This window comes from Molothrus ater, chromosome 2 (genome assembly GCF_012460135.2).
Source record: "Molothrus ater isolate BHLD 08-10-18 breed brown headed cowbird chromosome 2, BPBGC_Mater_1.1, whole genome shotgun sequence".
NCBI classification, from domain to species: domain Eukaryota; kingdom Metazoa; phylum Chordata; class Aves; order Passeriformes; family Icteridae; genus Molothrus; species Molothrus ater.
Genome location: NC_050479.2, coordinates 31,600,829 through 31,620,745, shown reverse-complemented (window position 1 = coordinate 31,620,745; position 19,917 = coordinate 31,600,829). Strand labels below are relative to the sequence as shown.

The 19,917-nt window shown below is 42.0% G+C and overlaps 1 protein-coding gene across 5 annotated transcripts in view; it reads right to left on the bottom strand.

Annotated features, from left to right (window-relative positions):
* Window positions 1-19,917, bottom strand: part of CRACDL (CRACD like) — a 63,011-nt gene that overhangs the window by 29,145 nt on the left and 13,949 nt on the right. For 3 of the 5 annotated variants that reach the window (XM_036392039.2, XM_036392046.2, XM_054514084.1), the window contains exons 1-2: window positions 12,501-12,742; window positions 12,352-12,415 (exon numbers count right to left, since the gene is read on the bottom strand). The exons of 1 other annotated variant lie outside the window; for it this stretch is intronic. The gene's annotated coding sequence lies outside the window, so the exon portion shown is untranslated. Of the gene's footprint in view, window positions 1-12,351; window positions 12,416-12,500; window positions 12,743-19,917 lie in introns of those variants that run through there. One more of the 5 variants, XM_054514082.1, reaches the window with a different exon arrangement.

The window sequence follows — 19,917 nt, the reverse complement described above, 5'->3', positions numbered from 1 at the left end:
TCACATCATGACAAGGGCAGCAAGGTGCAGCCACCCGCCCCATACCGAGGATGCAGGAAGAGTTTTGTGCCTTCTGTTACCAAAGGGAGATTTGTTTGTTTGCATCAAGGGATGAATGCTTCCTTAACTGAGAAGGGCGCGGGGTGGGGAGGAATCAGCAGGCAGCAGAGAGGACTGCAGGAACTCGCAAAATGCTTCTGGGCAGTGTGCCAGTGTTCAGGTTTTCAGAAAAATGCTCAGAAGTCAACAGATTCATTTTTAGTGTTTGCTCAAAACCCTGGTTTTGAGCAAACACCGAAGCTGACACTTAGCCACTTAATTGAGCACTTTGCCAAGTGATGGTTTGGATTGGAGCAGTATCTCAAGACAGTGTCAAGCAATACTGGTCCTTGCTGAGCATCCAGCAGCTGCCAGAGATCCCTCTGTGATGCTCTGCAAGCCAAGCACTGCCTGCCTTAGTGTCTCACCAAACCTAGCTGTAGGCAATCACATTCATTTCTACCTCAAAGTTTACTGTGTTGTTTTTATTAACATGGGGGAAACTGGGCTTCCTTTTAAATGCTTCCTTTGGTGAAAACTACCAGGAGATAATCCTATTTTTTCCCAAATATATAAACTCAGAGAACCATACCATTTATATCTCCCCTTTTTCTTTCAGTATAATGTATTTTAACGGTATCTTTAGGCAGATTTTCGATCTTTCAAGCCTTTTCCTCAACATCTGCAACAAGCTCTCCAGTATTAATACTTTCATCATAGGAAAGATTTGATTAAAACATGATATTTAAGAGGAGAAACAAAAAAAATCCAGAGTTTACCCTTGATATGACTGTAACTGCTTGTCATTTCCCTGATGTAAACAGAGATTGCAGTTTTTGCTCCGGAGCCAAGTTTTTTCACTCTTAAAGCTTTGTTTAAGATCTACAATGGTCTACAAGCTTAAGAGCTGTGCAGAGAAATACTGACAAAATCCAGCAGCTTTGAATTTGGCACCCACTGGGATGGGTGGCATTCATTGTGCACTTTTGCTTGGATCTAGAGGCTCGGCCTGCTGAGCTTTCTCATTTCCAGTTTCCCCAAGGATTTACTGAGGTCCATCACTTAATTAAATCATCCTGTGATCTGAAAACTCAGCAGGATTTTCATCCTAAAGAAGCAACCTGCATTGCTTCTCCCTTGTTAGCAAGGGCAAGATTTACCACACCACTGGCAGTCACACCCTTTTCCTCTTTTTTTTTTTCCCATATTGTATGTGCAGTCCTTTTCACAGTGGAATACCAGAGATATTTGGTTTATCAATTTATTATGAGCTTTTATAAGCCAAATATAATGTCTGATGACAAATTGCTAAATATTACCTGTTTATAACAGTATTTTTGCTATATTGGACTTTTCCCAGCAGGGACTTTTTTCACTTTCCTTCTTCCTTCCTAGGTTCCTTCTAGATAAGCTGAGATACAAGAAATACATCTGAGACAATGCCAGTGCAGAGAATAGAGATGGAATATAGCAGAACAACAAGTTTTTATTTCCCTTCTTATCCCTTCCAAATGGCAGTACATCCAAAAAAGGGTATCCAAAAACCAACAGCAATTTACATCTTTCATTTCTCTTTTGTATAAGAATATCCCTTTTCTAGTAGAAACACGAGGAATTAAAAAAATCTGAATTTGGGGAAATTATTTCACATGAGATGAAGAGCTGCCCTTTTCTCAGAACATCACAATATACACTAACATTCCCTCTGATATTACACAGCCTTGAAGATTTGGGGGGGGAAAAAAAAGAAGAAAATAAAGCAGGGATTCTGGGGATATAACGAGATACTCAGAGATATTCCTCTAGCTGGGAGAGTAACCAACACAAAACCATCCTAAGTGCCAGGAGCGAAGACTGAGGCAGCCTTTTCTCATCCTCCCCCTCTCTGAGGACTCAGACTTGGAATGAAGGCACCATCCAGAGGCCACACAGGCTCTTGTCCTGTCACTTGGACTGCAGAAATGGGACAGGTCACAGTCTCCAGAGGGAGCAAGCCCACAGTGCCTGCCATGGTCCTCTGCCACCCCAGGCACATGAGCAGTGCTTTCACAACCCTGGAGGCCCTCCAGCTCTCTGAAATGTGCATCAGCAAGGGCACCACCTGGACACTGCCCCAGGGTGCCATGCCATGGCATAGCACAGGTTCAGAAGTGTGTTGTGATCTCCTGCCTCCCACACAAAGCTTTGTCTCTGCAGCCAGGGGAGACCTTGTGCTGAAAACACTGCGCAGGGTGTGGCAGAAGGAAGTGTAGGGCAGCAGGCAGGTATTTATACAGCTCAAGAAACCCTGCTGTTCAACACACCTCTCTGCTCAGACATCCTCCTGCTAACAGAGATCATTGTCCCCTCCTTTCACACTCTCAAACAACTTTCAGTACTCCCAAGTGACAGTGCTTGAGCCTAGCCAAAACTAAATCTCTCACAGTATGTCCATTTATGAAATCATTTCCAAAGGGCAGCCATCATCTTGAGCTTTGCTTTCTAAGATAAATCACCTGCAAGAGGAGGTCTAAAAAGCATAGGGAAGCACTCCCCCTGAGCTAGCACAGCACATATGAGCCCAGGTATTAGGAGTGTCCACATGAGTGAGGAGCAGGTCTCTGGGAATCTCATTAGTCTGTATAAACACATCCAAAAAGCTCATAAAAAAGACAGGAGAATTTCATAACAACTGCAACACCATTTCCAAAGCCATACATTTTCCTGCTTCAGACCTCTCAATAGGCCAAAGGAGTTTCACTTTTTTTATTTGGCCTCCAGTTTTTAAATCAAGGGAATAAATGCACCTGAGTGCATGCTTACATACACACAGCCATCCTAGCTGCTTTATCCAGAGTGCCAGCACCTGGTCATTCTGCCTTTCTACCATATGTCAGCACCTCCACAGTATATATTCTAGCTGTGTCCTCATCATTTGTGAATTATTAAAAATAATTTAACCCAGAGAAGATATTTTCTGAGAGATTTTCTGCACTGGTTGGTACTACCAAGTCTAAATAAAATATCAAAAAATAAACTTCATGCCAAAGCAGGAAAAAAACCATCCTTTCACTTTTTGTATACAACTTTGCCTTTTGTTTTCAAAATTGGGCAGACAATCATCTCCTTCCATTTTGTTCAAATAGTGTGTATCATTAAACAAAAAGTATTGCTTTGCAAAATCTGTGACTTCATGTATTCTTTGCTGTTAGCACTTTACACTGATGTCCATGAGAACACCAACAAAATGTGGTATTTGTACAAATGGTTGGCTGCCTAAATGGTAGTTTGCTATCCATTTTCATCTGTCTCTCACTGAAGCTGGTAAACTTTACCCATATCTTTTCTTATCTGCATTATTGGCTAATAAAAGGCTTTGTTTCCTTGCTTGTGGCTAACATTTATCTCCAGCTAATGCAATGTTTGCAGCATGCTCTTATGTTAAAAGACAATTTGCATATTGCACAACCACGTTGTGTGGTGGGAGCCTATGAGCCACTCCTTGTGCTCAGAGCAAGGCTGGCTCAAGTGTCTGCTGCCAGCATCCTCTCCATGGCTGCATGAGTCCTAGGCCAGCATCCAGGTGACAACACACATCCTGAACGTAAGTCAATGTCCTTCTCTTTTAAAACTCTGCCAGTTCAGGATCCTCTAATCCTCCTCCCACTCACTGTCATAATGAATAGAGCTAGCTGTGAGTGATTTGCCCTTTCTCTCAGAAATAACTAATGAAAGTCAGTTGCACCAGCACATATCTCTTCCAATGCTGTTCTTTGCACCAGAGTTTGCTCAGTATAAGTGGAGGTGGAAGAATACCAAGCTGTGCCACAAGGAGCAGCAATGTGTAACTATTGACACACTGCTGCCCCCTTTGCATCAGCTCTTGCCTTTGCAGTTCTTGCATTTATCACTCAAATTCCTGTTGCATACATTCCTGTAATCACTGAGAAGAGACATCAAGGGATGTCATGTAATAAAACACCTGCTAAAAGGAAGAATGGACAGGGGAGATAGGATAGAGTTTGCTGCATGGGCTTCAAGCCTGAGCCTTTGTGCAAACAGGGCAAGGACTGCCACAACCAACAGGTGAGGTTTTAGGGGCTACAACAGAGAACTCCTACCAATCCTTGAAGGGTTTTTTGAGCATTCTGTTGTTTTTAGTCTTCCATTGCTGCTGGGCAGTGTGCATTTTCCTTTGCTTAACCAGCCCAAAATACCCTCTGATGCATCTGCCCCTGCTATTCCAAAGGCTGTGCAGATTCTCATCAGATCCTCATCAGCCCTTCTGCCATGCCCCTGCCAAGAGCACATTCCTTTCTCTATTACAAGCACAATGCATTTCCAAGAGATGGGAGGGAGAAGTAAAAACTTTCATTTTCTACCTCTTTTTCCCCCCAAGAATTAATAGTCCTTCCTTCCCTCAGCATTTCTGAGAGAGGTGAGAAAATCTCCATAAAATAAACTTTCATCCCAAGCAGTTTGTGAGGAATGAGATTGTTATTTTTTAAAACAATTCATTGCTACAGAACACACAAAAAAAGAGGTCAGAAAGCATTACTAGGACTGCCCAGTCTGGTGTCCTGGATAGTGCAGAGAATTAGCTGTTCCAGAAGGGTGAAGGGAACTTCCTTCCCTGATAGAAGCCAGTAACTTGAAAGTATACACCTTCACAAAGGCCACACTTTTCCACGGGAAAAGCCTTAGTTTGACTTGCATGCTTTCTTTAAACAAACCAAAAACCCCAACAAACCAAAAAAACAAAGCAAAGCAAACAACCATATAAAAGAATTACAGGAAGGGGGGTGGGGGAGGAGTCTGCATGGGCAAAAGAATAAAGCAAACTCATGTGAAATGTCTTATTCCTATGCAGTAATCCTTCTTTCTTGTTTTTGGTCTTTTACTTGTTGTGATTTAATAGACGGGCCAGGAGATTTATTCCAGCAACATGGAAAGCATGATTATAAAGAGAACTGTTGAAGTAAAAAGGCCACATTGGCTCTCCTTCTTCCTCAGCATTTAGGGATAATAAAGGCATAGCTGTTTTATACAAAGACACAAGATCTCCCCTAGCTAGCTGCCTACCAGAGATCCTCTGCTATATTTATGAGCACAAACAGTTCAGTATACTACCAGACTTTTAGGTTTGTACCAGCCATTTTTACTGATAGAAGCACAATCTGTATTTTTAACTTAAATAATATTGTGTGTTCACATAGAGTATTTTGCTAATAATGTTCTGAAGAAGGTCATACTTTTTTACAATAGCAGGTTAACATCACTCAGAGTCAAGTGTCAGTAAAGTATTAAAAATTCACAGTGCCTTTCCTTGAAAAGCAAAAGAGAAAATAAAGTAAAAGGCCTTTCTTTAGTTAGAACAAAATTACATTTGATTCTACATATTGCAATAGCAATTACTGTTGAATTCAGCACCAGGAACATTCCTGAAGCTATTTCACAAAAATAATTATACCAGGTCTTTTGGTATTCAGAATGAGTAGAAATATCAACAGTGTTGTAAGGTCTCAGTGCCTTTAAATTCATGGAAATATAACAGGGCTTTCATTAATCCTTCCTTGTTTTTTGGAACCATAAATACAATAAATTATCTATTCACCTGCATACACACAGACACACACAGACACACACAGACACACACTTTCTTTGTGGTGAAGGAAGAGTAAACCTCTCCTGTAAGCACATCAAGCCCTGAGCAATGGCTCACTGACACCTGCTGCCCCATCAATTAGCCTGATGTAAGGGTGTTCTTGTACAGTGGAGAGGTTAATGGGATTTAAGATGCAGAAAGTGTTTATCAGTACCTGGAATGAGATCCTTGTTCAGCTTTAGCTGCTATTCTGAAGGAGACTCAGTGGGCCAAGTTAACCAGACAACATCTAGAGCTGAATTTGGCCCAAATTTCACAGGTCCATAATGTGTGGTACAGTTAACAATGTAATTTCAACAGTTTTATGAAGTTTCTTTAAAAGTTAATGAAAAATCTTTAAAAATGTTGGGTTCAATTGAATACAGAATGTAGTTATATCCTAGGCCTACTTACAAATATTTTGCCATTAGTGCAATGAAAATTAGGCAAACTTCAGTAAGAAGGAAAGTGAATGAAACAAAGAGACTAGGCTGGGCTTTACCAGCTTCCTTGGGAATTCCTGTGCTGGAAGGATGAAGCAATTATTGAAATCATCCATGAACCATGTGCAGAATAGTCTTAATACTGGACATTTAAAATAGAGAGGGAAAAAAAGAAAGTTGGAAATGCAAAGAGAATGAAATAGATATTACTAGGAGAAGCCTGAGCCCTTCCAGGCAGAGATACACCAGCCTACCAGCTGAGACTAGGCAGAACATAAGCAGGCTGATTTCCAGGACCTGCTCATGAAAGGTGCCATCAGGGGCTCTCAATGCCCAGCTCTCCCTCACTCTGCTGAACCGGCTGCAGGCGCGCTAACCTGGAGTCCCCTCGGATGCAGGGATAACAAGAAGCCATGTCTCCAGCACAAGGACCAGGGCACACTCCTGGGTCATCCTAGCACGGAGGAGCGGCAGGAATGGAATGAGATCCAGCTGAAGGTGAGGAAGGGGAGCATCATGCCCTGCATTCCCTCTGTAGATTGCAGACTCTGGGACCAGTTTCCTCCCCGGCATGCACACAGTCCGTCCAAGAGGTACAGCCACTGTCAGCACAGTCACAATCCTCTGAAATTTCCCCAGGCAACAGTATTCACATATTTCAGCAATAACTGCTACCTTGTAAACACATTCCACATTCCTGTTGCATTAAACCCACAGGTCAAATGCAAAGCTGAACAGCCTCTTGTTTAACTGTTGTACGAGGCTTGCTCTGAGGTAGTACATGTGGGAGGCTTTCATTTGGAAAGGACCTTATTTAGCCTCTTTTGACCCTTCTTAATTTAGGCCCTCTCAGCCTTCAAACTATAATTATTTTCTTGAGCCCTGATGGGAGACAGTTGAGCCACGGGCTCTTTTATTTTTCCTCCACACTAGTAACATTCAGATCACTTCTAGAAGAAAGAGCATGAGATTTTTAACACAAGGTTACAGTAATACATGACTTCCTCAGAGGTTTCAGGTAGGAGTCCAGTTAAGTTAGACTTCATAATCCAAATAATTTCCTACACAAAAAGACTGGAAGGTTGCTTTCTGTCCATGCCACAATAAACATCATGGCTGAGTCTTTTCATCCTTGTTTGGAACCTTTCTCCACAATCTATAAGAAAAACAATCAGGATTTCACCAATGTAAGAGCCATAATTATTTATCATTTCCTCCCTTCATGACATGAACTTGCAAACTTTCCATACTTACTATCTATTCAGGACATAATTGTTCTTTATATTTGAAAGAGAGGAAATGTTTTTCTGTAGCTCTTATCTCATTTACTTGCAGGTCCATGCTCCAAACCACACTGTGCTCCAAAGCAAAGATATGAGCAAATGGAAATAACTGCCACTAGCTCAGATTCTTGTTTTCTCATTCACTCCTTCCCTGCAGCAATAATCTCAGCAAATATAACCTCTGGTGAGCCATTCTGTATGTATCACCTCCAGCTGCTGCTTCAGACTGGCAGACTTTTGAAAGTCAAAACCCTAAATGCAGCCTGATAGTTTTTACTGCCACCTTGTCAGAAATCCAGTCTCTTGTGTGCCGCCTGCACAAGCCCACTCATTCCCTTGGACTGGGGAGTAGAAAACATAGCACAGAATCACAGAATTGTTAGAGTTGGAAGGGAGCCCTGGAGATCATCTGGCCCAAATCCCCTGCCAAGGTAGGGTCACTTGGAGCAGATGACATAGGAACATGTCCAGGAGGGTTTTTGAATGTCTCCAGAGAGAGAAATTCCACAGCCTCCCTAGGCAACCTGTTCCATTGCACTGTCATCCTCATAGATAAAGAAGTTCTTCATGTTGAAGTAAAACTTCTTATGTTTTAGTTTATAGCCTTTGCTCTCATCCTGTCACTGGGCACCGCTGGAAAGAGTCTGGCACCATCCTCCTGACACCTGCCTTTGGGACATTTATATCCATTAACAAGATCCCCTCTCAGTCTTCTCTAGACTAAATAGGCCCAGCTCCTGCAGCCTCTCCTCACAAGAGAGGTTACAGGTTTCTCCTGATGTTTTTCAAGCTGTTACTCCCAAAGCAGGGACCAGAGCAAGTCTGTCATGCAGAAATGATGCTCAGCTCCAGGCCGGTCCCTTGGTCCAGCTCAGCTGGAGCCAATGGCATAGACTGAGGTGCCCTCTCTGGCCTAGGGCCCAGATCCCCCCCACACCTTGTGGGGTACTGGAACTCAGGAGGCAAAGGGAACTTCCTCATGCTTCCTGGGTCCCCACTGAAAGGGGTTCCCTGGACCATGGATGGGGAATATCCTGTGAGAAATGTCTCCCTTTTCCCCCATCACCACCTGCCCCCAGCCTCTTCTTTCTGCCACTGGGACAGAAGTTCTTCCCATCCCCCTCTGACAGGATAAGCACCTTCCTTGTTAAACTCCTCACTGCTTAAGATCTCTGTCAGAAATCTCTTGCGTGCACACTTGCCTCTGGCAGCATCTCCCTCTCAGCAATGGAGAGAGGAAGACATTTCAGGAGTGAATAAATCTAAATCACTTCACCTGAAAGAGATACTCCTCTGCAGAGGAGATCTCTTCCTTTCTGCCCCTTCTAAACCTAATTTTCAGGTTCCTGTATAGCCTTTGGGGCTTACTTGGCAAGGGGAATAGGATGGTGGGGACAAGAATGTAAAGCCATTTGGAGACATCCCATTTATCCCCAGGCTCCCTTCTTTGAATATACCACAAATGTTTTACTTCAATTCTCAAAAGCCCAATGCGACACAGGTTATTAATTCATGACTATGACAAGATTATTATGGTTAATTTAACATGTGCAGGCACTTAAGTAACTACTGTTGGGAAATATTTGTCATTAATTCAAAAAATTCCTGCCTGTAATTTAGCAAATATAAATGCAAGTGTGCAGCAGAAATCCAGCATGACATAAAGAGCACTCATCTGCCATCACCTTTACATGTGACTGTACAATGCTTGATCTCTGCCTCATTTAAATAAGCACAACAAAATGTACTGCAGCATTCATAAATTAAATGCTGTTGACATTCACATGCTAGAAAGAGCCCAGATGTAGGAAGAGAAACAGAGAAGCAGACAATACCCCCATGGGCAGCAAAAGGGACACCATTGGGAGAGAGGGTGGTAGAGCAGTATTCCTAATCAAAGCTCAAAAAGTAAAGCTGTGCTTAAAAAACCCTACTTGTGTGGGCTTTTCTCCCACCTCCTGTGGGTCTGCAATAATTCCTACCAAGGCAGGTGGTGCAGAGTGAAACCACCAAAGTGGTTTCAGTCAGGAACAACTTGTCTCTCAGGCATGGCACAGACCTCCAGGGTCACCCCTGGAGGTCTGTGCCATGCCTAGGGAAGGAACTCCTTGGAAGGAACTCCTTGCTTCATACTGCTGTGTTTTGCTTGCTTTCCCAGGGAGGTAGGTGAAAATTTCATGTGTATGGAGCTAGTTACAGCAACAAATCAGAAACTCAAGTCCAAAATAATCAGTCCCATGGCATCTTAGAAGGGTCCCAGCACTTCTTGGCCTTTGCTGGTCCCTTGGGCAGGTCCAAAGTCAGATGAGTCATTTTGCTCACAAACGCTCTTTAGCTCTGTGGTTTTGCAAGACCTATCACAATCAGATGCATCCCACCTATCAGGTCCTTCTCATCGCAGGAGCTCCAGGCATTGCCTGGAGTTTTTCAGTTCTCTCCTGTGGTGAAAACTCCTTAGGGAAATACTGAGGAACATTTTGATGCACTTACATCTTCAAGCTTCATATAGGTGTTTCAGAATAAAACTTGGGAACATAATATCAGAGCGTATTTCCTGAGCATTCAGTGCAAGCAAACACTCAATATAAGCCCTTCACAGGGTGAATAAAGTCTTATTTTGAAAACTATTCAAATTCAAATGCTATTCCAGAACTTGGTAGCTCTGATAGTTCGAAAATCCCAGACTAAATGACCAGTGTATACCCGTTTAGTTTTGTGCTAATGTAATACTTTCCTTGAAGGAGCCTTTTTCTCTTGCCACAGATATTTAGAGAAGATGTCTATCTTCCCTTTCAGTCTTCATCTGCAAGGCCAAATAAGTCATGGCATCTTAATTTCCTCACATAGATAGAAGCTCTCTGTTATCCTGACATTTTACTAACTCTTTCCTGCACCTGCCCTACTCCAAGCTCACCTCTTCTGGCAGCCAGATGTCCAGAACCAGAAACTGGGTCCCAGACAGCCTCTATAGCTAAATGACACAAGATAACTCTTGGATTTAAGCTTCCCAGCTCCTAGTTAGGCTTGCACATGTAGGCAGACAAATAGAGAGAAAGCATTCACCTGCCTCCTCTTGACTACTGAAGAGTCCAAGTACATGTTTGAGCTATTTCCTATCAAGAAACACTGTTCATGCAAGGCCAGTGTTGCAATAACCTTTCCAGACTCGGCTCTTTCCTAAGTCCAAGCACCCAGATGCTGCTGCTGACTGCCAATACCAGACTACAGGACCTATTCCAGTTTCTTTTCAAACACTGAAGTGCCAGCATACGCTCCCTTGGCTGAATTTGCAAGGGCCCAGCCATCTGTGTATCTACAGAGTGTCTCTGGTGTAGGTATAATGGGAAAATATTTAGCCTTTTACATGCAGTTGGCAAATATACTAGCTCAAGCCTGAAGAAATTCTGATCCTCTTTGCTTAGGGCTCTGCTTTTTTTAAACATTTTAAAAATATTTGTGAGTCACAGCAATGGGTAGGGAATGAGATATCTAGCAGAGCTCCTAGCTCTGCCAGAAGAGCACTACTAAGAGGACACTACCAGGCTTTGTGAACAGAGAAGAAATCAGGAGGTGCTGGGTGACCTAATCTCTCAGGTCCCATGCTATGCTCTGAGGGTGCTATTTTACTGAGAGCTAGATCAAAGCTACTGAAGAGGTTTCTGCTGTTAACTGCCTCCTGAAAGTTGTTGACCTAGAGACCAGAACAATTAAATGAAATGTGAAGCACCTTCTCAAACAGATATTTTTCCTACTCTGTCCTACATCCCCTAATCAGACAGTAGTATGAAGTTACACACTTGGGAGAGCTTTTTGTAATAAAGGACATGGTGAACTGCATGAAGATACTGACCTGGTATATACTTTTTCACTCTCCTAATGTGGACACACACCCTGTGAGTCCTAGGAATGAATGTATGAGCACTCCCAGAAGTATGATAGAGACAAAAAGGCTGGGATACCAGATTGGACATGCACACTTAAAAAGCAGCTGCTGTATCAGGTATGCAATGTGAGACTCTGGGAATTGTTTTTCTGAATACTAAATGTGGAAAATATCAATTGAAGCTGCACTTAGTTTCTCTGAAGAAATCAGCTTCTGAACACCTTAGAGTCAGCACTCAAATTAAACAGCACCATATTAGAAAGAATTAAAATATATTGCTTAAAAATAATCTGGTCCTTTATGTCCCTATTCACAATCCACCACTACAACCTTCTGTGCAAAAACCATATAAACGTGCTTAGAGTGCACCTCCCTCGGAGATGTGCAGCCACATCTTTGGCTGATGTCACTTGGCATGCCTTTGCTCAAGTCAATTTGAGCTGTATCAATTCATATTTCTGAAGAGATGGAATGTGCTGCTTATAGACTTCTGGAAAAGGCAAGTTTAACAGCTTGTACGCACCTGGAAACATTAATTTCCATGTTTTTCAAAACATGAAAACTGTGTTTTCTGTGAAGAGTGGTCCTTCAGAAAACTATCATGCCAGCCCTGTACCAGCACTAGATATGAACATACTCTGGTTTGATTCCCACCATCTCTACTATTTGTGAGAAAAGAAGCTACAACACAAGGGAGACTTTTTTTGTTTGTAAGTATTTTTCTTAGAATGGCACATCGCTCTAATTTTTACATTTGACAAAGGGTTTCTACTTATAATCTATCACAGGGAAACAAAATCCCATTGTGTTACTAACCAAAGGCAATGATTGCTGGCCTCTGCAAACAATACACAGCCAGAGGGACTTGCTGCTTTCTATTTTGCAAATATGCTACCAGCAGTGAGTTGCAGTGAGAGCATGGCAACCAATAACTCTTGATCACTTAAAGATTTTTCATTAGCCAGTTCTACAATAAATTAACCAGAAAAGTTTAAAGGTTGTTTTCAGCAACTTGTATATAACACACACCACAAAGAACAAGGGAAGACAGTTCATCTTTCTACTTAACTTTTTACTTACCATCCAATGAAACTTTAATAAGAACAAAGACAGGTCAATAGTCCCAGAACTGAATGCTGTGCACCTGTGTAACCAAGAAACACATTTCACCTGGAGGAAAACAACCCTTTAAAAGTACCTCAGACATAAACTTTCTTCAGGCTGCTTACCTGCGTAGGTTCCTGTTTGTCAGATTCAACACACCAGAAAAGGCTACTGGTGTTTCAGAAGGGATCTGTCACCTTGCCAAACATTTAAGTGGTAGCAAAACCAGCAGAGGCACTTGCAAGTTTGTGCAGAGAATTCTGAAAGTCTCAATTCCGTTCAGCTTGGACAGTGCATCCTATACCTAATCAGATAGCCAGCATGGGGCTACTCTGCCTTCCCAGAGCATGAGTTATGAGCACTGCCCTGATCCTTCCCCAAGTGATCCCTGGATCTAACGCGGAAGGAGTCGGTCAGAGGAAAAAGCACCAGTATCCCCCAGTTGCTAGGTAACAAGCAGGGAGATCCTGACCTGAATTCTTAGCAGAGGCTGATGTTACTCAGGAAGCTTAGCTGGGTCCTTCCTGGAAAGGGAGGGCCATGCCAAAAGTTACTCCTGGCTTTGTAAAGGCCACTGCGTGGCACCCAGGACAAAGGGACAGGTGCTGAGCTATTGTTATGATAAAAAAGCACTTGTTGTGAAAATAGGATGCACACACACAAAAATGGACGGTGACATTTTCTGCTCTTCATGCCAATGAAACCAAAAAAATTTTAACCCTAAAATACCATCTATTTCAAATCTGGTCATTAAATAAAGCAGAAGAAACCACCCACCATGTGCACAGCCTCAACATTAACAAATGCAATGAGAGAATATTAAGCATATGAAAACAAAAAATGTTATCCCATACACAACACTATGAAGCATAATCTAAAGCCAAACTCAACATAGAAAACTGAAAGGAAGCAAATCAGGGAAGTTTATGATAACAGAAGATCTCTGCATTTTCTGGCCATGTAAATATTTTAAGTTATTCTCATGCCATTGTATTAATTACTCTATTTAGCTTGCAAATTCCTCAGGATGTATTTTTTAAAAGATGAAAAATAAAAGCTGAGCCAAACCTGAAGAGCTAAAGTGCCTCTGAGTCCCTTGGATGGGGTATACCTGGCCCTATCATCCTGCATAGCAAAAGAAAATAATGCCTCATCATACACAGCATAACACGAATGTCAAAGACCCAATTATCTGGAAAAGATGCCTGTTTGCTTTCTACTGGCTCCAAGGAACTTCTTGGCAAAAATGGCATGAAAGCAGTGCTGTGCACACCACATGTGGCAAGGCTCCCACAGGCTGGAGGGGCCCATGAGGCTGGGAGGGCTGAGGGGTATCGGTGCAGAAACAAGTCCTTTCATTCCAGACGGCTGCTTCTCCATCACATCTGAGCACATTCTCACATGTGAGCAGCTCCCTCATTGCTCAAGTAGATTCTGCCAGTCCCAGACAGGAATATCTGTGAGGATATTCAGCTCATACTCCAGCTCAGCCAAGGAGTAGCTTCCATATCTCTGCATGAGTTTGCAGTGGGTGCACCAACCACCCAGCCACCACACAGGCAACTGCTCTCCTAAAGAAGGGTCTCAGGGACAGGAGAACTGGCCTGTGATGTCTAGAGAAGTCCAACTATGACCTTAGAAGGAATTACTCCACAATAGCCTTCTAGCTGGTAGAAACAAAGCAACGCTTTAATGGAAGGGAAGGGCACACAAGTGTCATTGCAGAACACCAGCCCCGCTCAGCTGTGCCATGGCACACCTAATGCTTACTCCTCATGCATGCAGTTGTCCCCAAAAAGACTCTCCTTTCACTGTAGCCAGCTCCAGTAGCCTGATAAGTCTGTGTTCAGCACAGGCCCGAGGTCAGGAAGCAGTCTCTTAGCTATGCTTCAGATCTCTCCCTCCCCAAAAACATCCCTATTTATCCAGGGAATTAGTCTATCCCTGCAGCAAATATAACTGCCCAAAAGATGAGCATTATGGTGCCTCAAGTACCTTTCTGAACAGCAGCCAAAGCTCATCATATTGATAGGAAAATTATAGTTCTTTTGTTAATTTCCCTTTCTTATTTTATTGCAGAAACAGGAACAGGTCAGAATTAAGTCCTATCCCATAAGCACTTAAATTTCCAAACATAATAGTTACGAATTCCACAGTCTGAATTCAGCAGGGTTAAATTAATCCAGGTTTTAAATGGACTCAAAATATAAAGATCCCTGTAGATAACCAATAGGCATTTGGAGGAAACATACTGAAAATTTAAGATATTAAATATATACTCATCTGCTGTTAAAAAAAACCTGATCATGTAACAACACAGCACAAACCAGAAATCACAGCTTTGTGCAATGCAACTGAGTTTTAAGCAGATACTCTGAAAAAATCTTCTGATGAAAGGCCATCTTACAGATACCATCACCAGGAGGCAAAACAGTGTAGAGAATCTACTCATAGAAATATTCGTGGTTTTGATAGTTCTAGACTAATTTTTTTACAATAGATTCAGCTTTTGCAAACCAAGTGAAGTGCATGGCACCTCAGTGCATTTTTTCTGCAGATTCTTCCAAACAGTTTTAATGTTCAGCCATGTAACAAGCTGCATTAAATAGCAGATATTAGAGAAAACAGAGAAGCTTGGCAAGATCAAAGGTGTGGCAAATATAAGCTTTTACTAGTGTGGCCCTTAATAGAGGCAAAGAGAAAGAAAAAGACACAAGTATGGTGGATTTGAGAAGAAATGAAGAACTCCTGAGCCCAAAAGAGAGAGGAAGAAGAAAATAATTTCAGAGTTCATATAAAAGTTAGAAAAAAGATGTAGACAGAAAAAATGCTGTTGGAAATGCTGATTCCATGGAAAGCACAAACTGGAGACCTCCCCTCTCTTCTAACATTTCTTCCAGTCATGCCTTGAACAGCAGGAACACGGATAGTAAGTAGTAACACGGATTTAAGTGGGGTAGAGAAAATTCACTCCATAGTGTTAAAAATAACCTGTTTCATCTTGCTATTGTCTAAACTGGCATAACTCCACCAGCTTCATTTTATGCCAGCTTAAGACTTGGTCAAATGCAATAAGAGGAAGGTAGCAGTTCCTCTTACATGTTTCACTTTGCCTGCAGGCAGCCTTCAGCAAATAGCATGTCTATTCCAGAGGAACATACTTAATGAAGGATTTAATCTCCCTGATGAATACAGAAGGATGCCAAAGTATCAAACTCATCAAACATACCTTGCAACAAAACACACTGTTAAAAATTCGCTTTACTTGGCTATATACTTGTAAAGCCATGTAAAACAGACAGTTCCAAATTGCCTGACTTCAACCCCTGAAAGTCAAACACAGCTGTCCAAATCCCTCTGCAAAGGTATAGTGTTACAGCAATTGAGATGGTCCCTAATCTGCTCACATCTCCGCTCACATCAGTGACACAGTGCCGAGAAGTCTCCGCATTGTTCAGCGCAGAAGGAGCTTCGTGAAGCACTGATTCACGCTGCTGAATTGTAACCAAGCAACACTGCCAGCATCTCTCCAGCCCATTGTTCAGCTGAGCTGGGGGGAATAGCAGCAGAACAGCACTGAAAAAACCTGCCGAACTCCAACTTCAATTAAAGGATACCATCCCTCTAACTCTCAGCATAGTAAATTTTTTAACCAAAATTTAACAGAAATAAACTGTTACTTCCCTCTCAGCAAAGTTAATGATATGCCTGAAGGCACCAAATTAATTTCTGTGTGTCCAGGACCTCTTATAAACCATCTTTACAAAAGCAAGAGTTGAAATTTACTTGACACAAGGAAATGCAGGGCAATGAATTATTCATCTGGCAGAGGGACAGAAATACTGCCTTTTTGTTAGTCTGGCTATTAAACACTGAGGGGATACTAAAGAAAACTTTCTCAGATACAGCAACTAATCAGTAACAACACAGATGAAATGGAAAGAAAATAGATATTTGAAAATTTTGTTCAGTGAGAGTTGGCAACTTTTTCCCATGTCTGAAAACAACAGTTAATGCACAAAATACTGCCACGACATCATCACTCATGTGAACCTTATTATCAACAGAGGCATTAAAAACTTAGGTTACAATACTGAAATATTTTCCTTTTACTGCAGTTAAGGGGTGGGATTATTTGTTCTGTTTAATGCCACGGGCCTGGATATCAAGGACAAAATTCACTGCACAATTATCCGCTGTTTCCCTTCATGGAAATAAGATGACACTGTCTGCTAACAAAACTGTTGGTTTCTAGATGTTTTTGCAATGTTTAGGAGTATCCCCATTTTACCGGAAAAAGAAAAAATCATGTACAAATTAAGAATACGATACTGAATTGACTTGTTTTTATAACACAAAAAGCAGCCTAGCAGCTGTAGGCATTTCTCAGAGCATAAAAACCAAAAGCACTGACCTGTAAAATAGAAATAGTAATAACATCTGCTAGACTTCTGGGCTCTGAAATCACATTCCCTGAGAGCAAGTTTCCAAAAGAAAGGCTGGGCACTTATGTAAGATACCAATTCCCTTTTCAAGGGACAGTGTTTCTCTTTTGAAATTTTACATAAAAGCCTAAGTGCAAAACCACAAACATCTTTCTTCTGTGAGAATTAATGTAGTAGGGCAAAGTAACAAAATGCCATGGCATTGGCATAAAAATAGATTTATCAACATCTTTCAGAATTTGTGATATCATAGAATCATAGAATGATTTGGGTTGGACGGGACTCTAAAGGTCATCTAGTTCCAACCCCCCTGCCATGGGCAGGGGCAACTTCCACTAGATCAGGCTGCTCAAAGCCCCACCCAACCTGGCCTTGAACACTTCCAGGGATGGGGCATCCACAGCTAATATTAGATCACCCTCTTTGCTTACTTCCATGCTTATCTTTCTAGTCTCTTTCTACAAAGGAGTTTCCTAGGTGTGGTCTTTTCAATCCCATCATGGAGGATCAAGCAGTTCTGTATTCACTGTTCGTGGTGAGTATCACCAGGACCTCACACAGGCAGGAATGCTGCTACTTAGGCTTGATAGTTTAGGGTCCTTATAAGTCCTCAACACTGCCACAGGCTTTGACACTGCACAGGACTCCTTATAGGCTCAAAGCCTGCTCTCCCATGGTATGAGTTCGACCAACTTCCTCTCAATGTGAGCAGATATTTAAAGCAGCACTTGGTCTCATCATCTTCTCTCCCTTCATATGTTTGCCAGATGGTTTTATTTAATGTCTGTTCTCTGATTTGGCTCTTAGATCGATTTTTTTCCTTTACATTTGCCATCTGCTGGTCCAAACAGCTGAATGATACACTTCCTTTTCAATCTCATGGCATAAATTCATTCTTTCTGTCAACTTGGCATCCAAAATAGTATGGCAGGCAGACTGGCAGATCTGGGTAATGCCTTGCTCCACCAACAGGAATTTTCTCCTTGTCCCTTTGAGAGCCATTAGTGTAGGAGCAAAGTTTTTAAGAGGCAACAAAGTACAAAGCCAGAGCAAAGACAGATACCAAGAAGAACTATGAACCGTGTTCAGTGATGGAAAGTGGTCTGTGTTGCAGCTATTTCTTGGAAGCAGGATTTGCAGCCCAGCAGCTGGCAGTGCATGTTCTTGTACAAAGAGAAGACATCAAGTTGTGCAGCAGCTAAGTGCAGAGAATTGCATGTGGACTTCCAAAAGGAACAAATGCTGGGTGGGAAAAAACTTGACTTGGAACCTTCAAATAATTTTCCAGAGTCTTCAGCAACTGTCTTGCTGTCTTGCTCTTTTCAGTGAAAATGTATGAGGACTCTTGTGAAATAACTGATGTGGATATGGGACCATTCCTGCACCCTGCAGGGTGCCCAGCCTGGGCCCACTATAGGGGCAGTGCCAGAACAAGGGCTTGCAATACTGCAATAGCAGCTGGCTGGGAAGGGTGTCAGGAGGAGGACAAAAGCTGCATAAGAGGAGGAGGAAGGAAAAGGTGACAAAAAGTCTTGTTTTGACTCCACCTAAATGCCTAGCAGCAAGGTATTATGGAGCTGCCTGAATGCGCATGTTTTACCTGTCTTGTTGCATTAAACTCAGAATTTTTTAGAGACTATGCTGTCTCGAGTGTTTGCACAGTTCCAAGCACAATAGCTTCTTGTGCTGGTTGAGTCCTTTGAATACTGTAAGAATACAATTAAATAATAAGAGCAGTAAAAACCTTGATACTATTCATACTTGAGAAGATCTCACATGGCTCTGGAAAAATCACAGCCACAGCAACACTCTCAACAAACACATTTGCTAATCGTCTCATTACTATTGTGGCTTTCTTTTATAGGTAAAGACAGAACAAATGTTATGAAAAAAATATTAACAAATATTAACTGTATTTCATATCTGAATGCCACAAAAGACCAGCAGCTTATCCAAACAGTGTAAGTGAACAAAAGCTTGAGAACTCCTATTTCAATGCTTCTCTGTACATTTAAATTTGCAAACACACTTGTCTTTTTCTGTTTCCCCTGTGGCTCAGCTGACATCCAGTAGCCTGTCTACTCTCCACTTTCTCCACGCATTACATGGTCAAGTAAGTGGGAACTGTGTGAGGTTTGCTGTGCCTTTATCTCTTAATGTTTAGATAAATGCTGATACTACAGAGCTGGTCCTAGTTTTCCAGAGCTTCCTACCTCAGTTATGAAGGTAATAAACCTAACCAGGTGGTTCAGTGCCCTTGGTCTCAGCAGCTCTGATCCAATGTCCATTGAAGCCTAAAGAAAGATTCCTTAATTAGCCAGTTAGTGTCAAATCAAGTGCAATTAGGCTTGAGTGCCACTGAAGAATAAGATGTATAAATTCTTTTGCAATGCAAATTCCTTTGCTGCTGAACTGTATGGAATTGACCCACCTGCTCCAGGTCTCCATGTAACCTCATACTTCGTACACCACCCAATGTTCAAGGGAGGGGTGCTGAGAAACAGATTTCTTGAAATTCCCAAGCCACTTTATATGCTTCACATTGGTGGTTCACAATCAGATTTCTGGTTGTCACCATCATGAATGGAAGGATAAAAATTCAGTGACAAGTTATGAAACGTTACATCTGCTCAAAAAGGTAGAACAACCAGCCAAAACCAATGTGTCAAAGAAATGTGTAAAACAGCTCCAGATTTAGCCAGATCCAGCACAAGCCAGGCCTATATTTGAAAGCTGCAGTGGTGCAGATGTTAGTAGGTGTATGAATAAAGGATAGGAAGACTGTACCACCAGTTTACATATCCATGGTAACTAAGAGAGGATCTCCTGAGAAAAGGAGCTGTGAGATGGGCAACAAAGAATTCTTTTCCCCTTTGAGGGCTAAATATCTCACACCATCTAGTGAGATTATTTAGGCTGGGGACATGTGCACCTCTGTATTTTAAGAGCAACAAGGAAAAGAGAACAACACAGCATCTTCAGTCCTCAGAGGGCTTGTCTAGCCTGCACTGCAGGCCATGTCTCTGCATGTTCACAGCTCTTGTTCCATCTAGGCTGAAGTTGATGCAAACACACCCAGTAGCCATTGAAACAACCC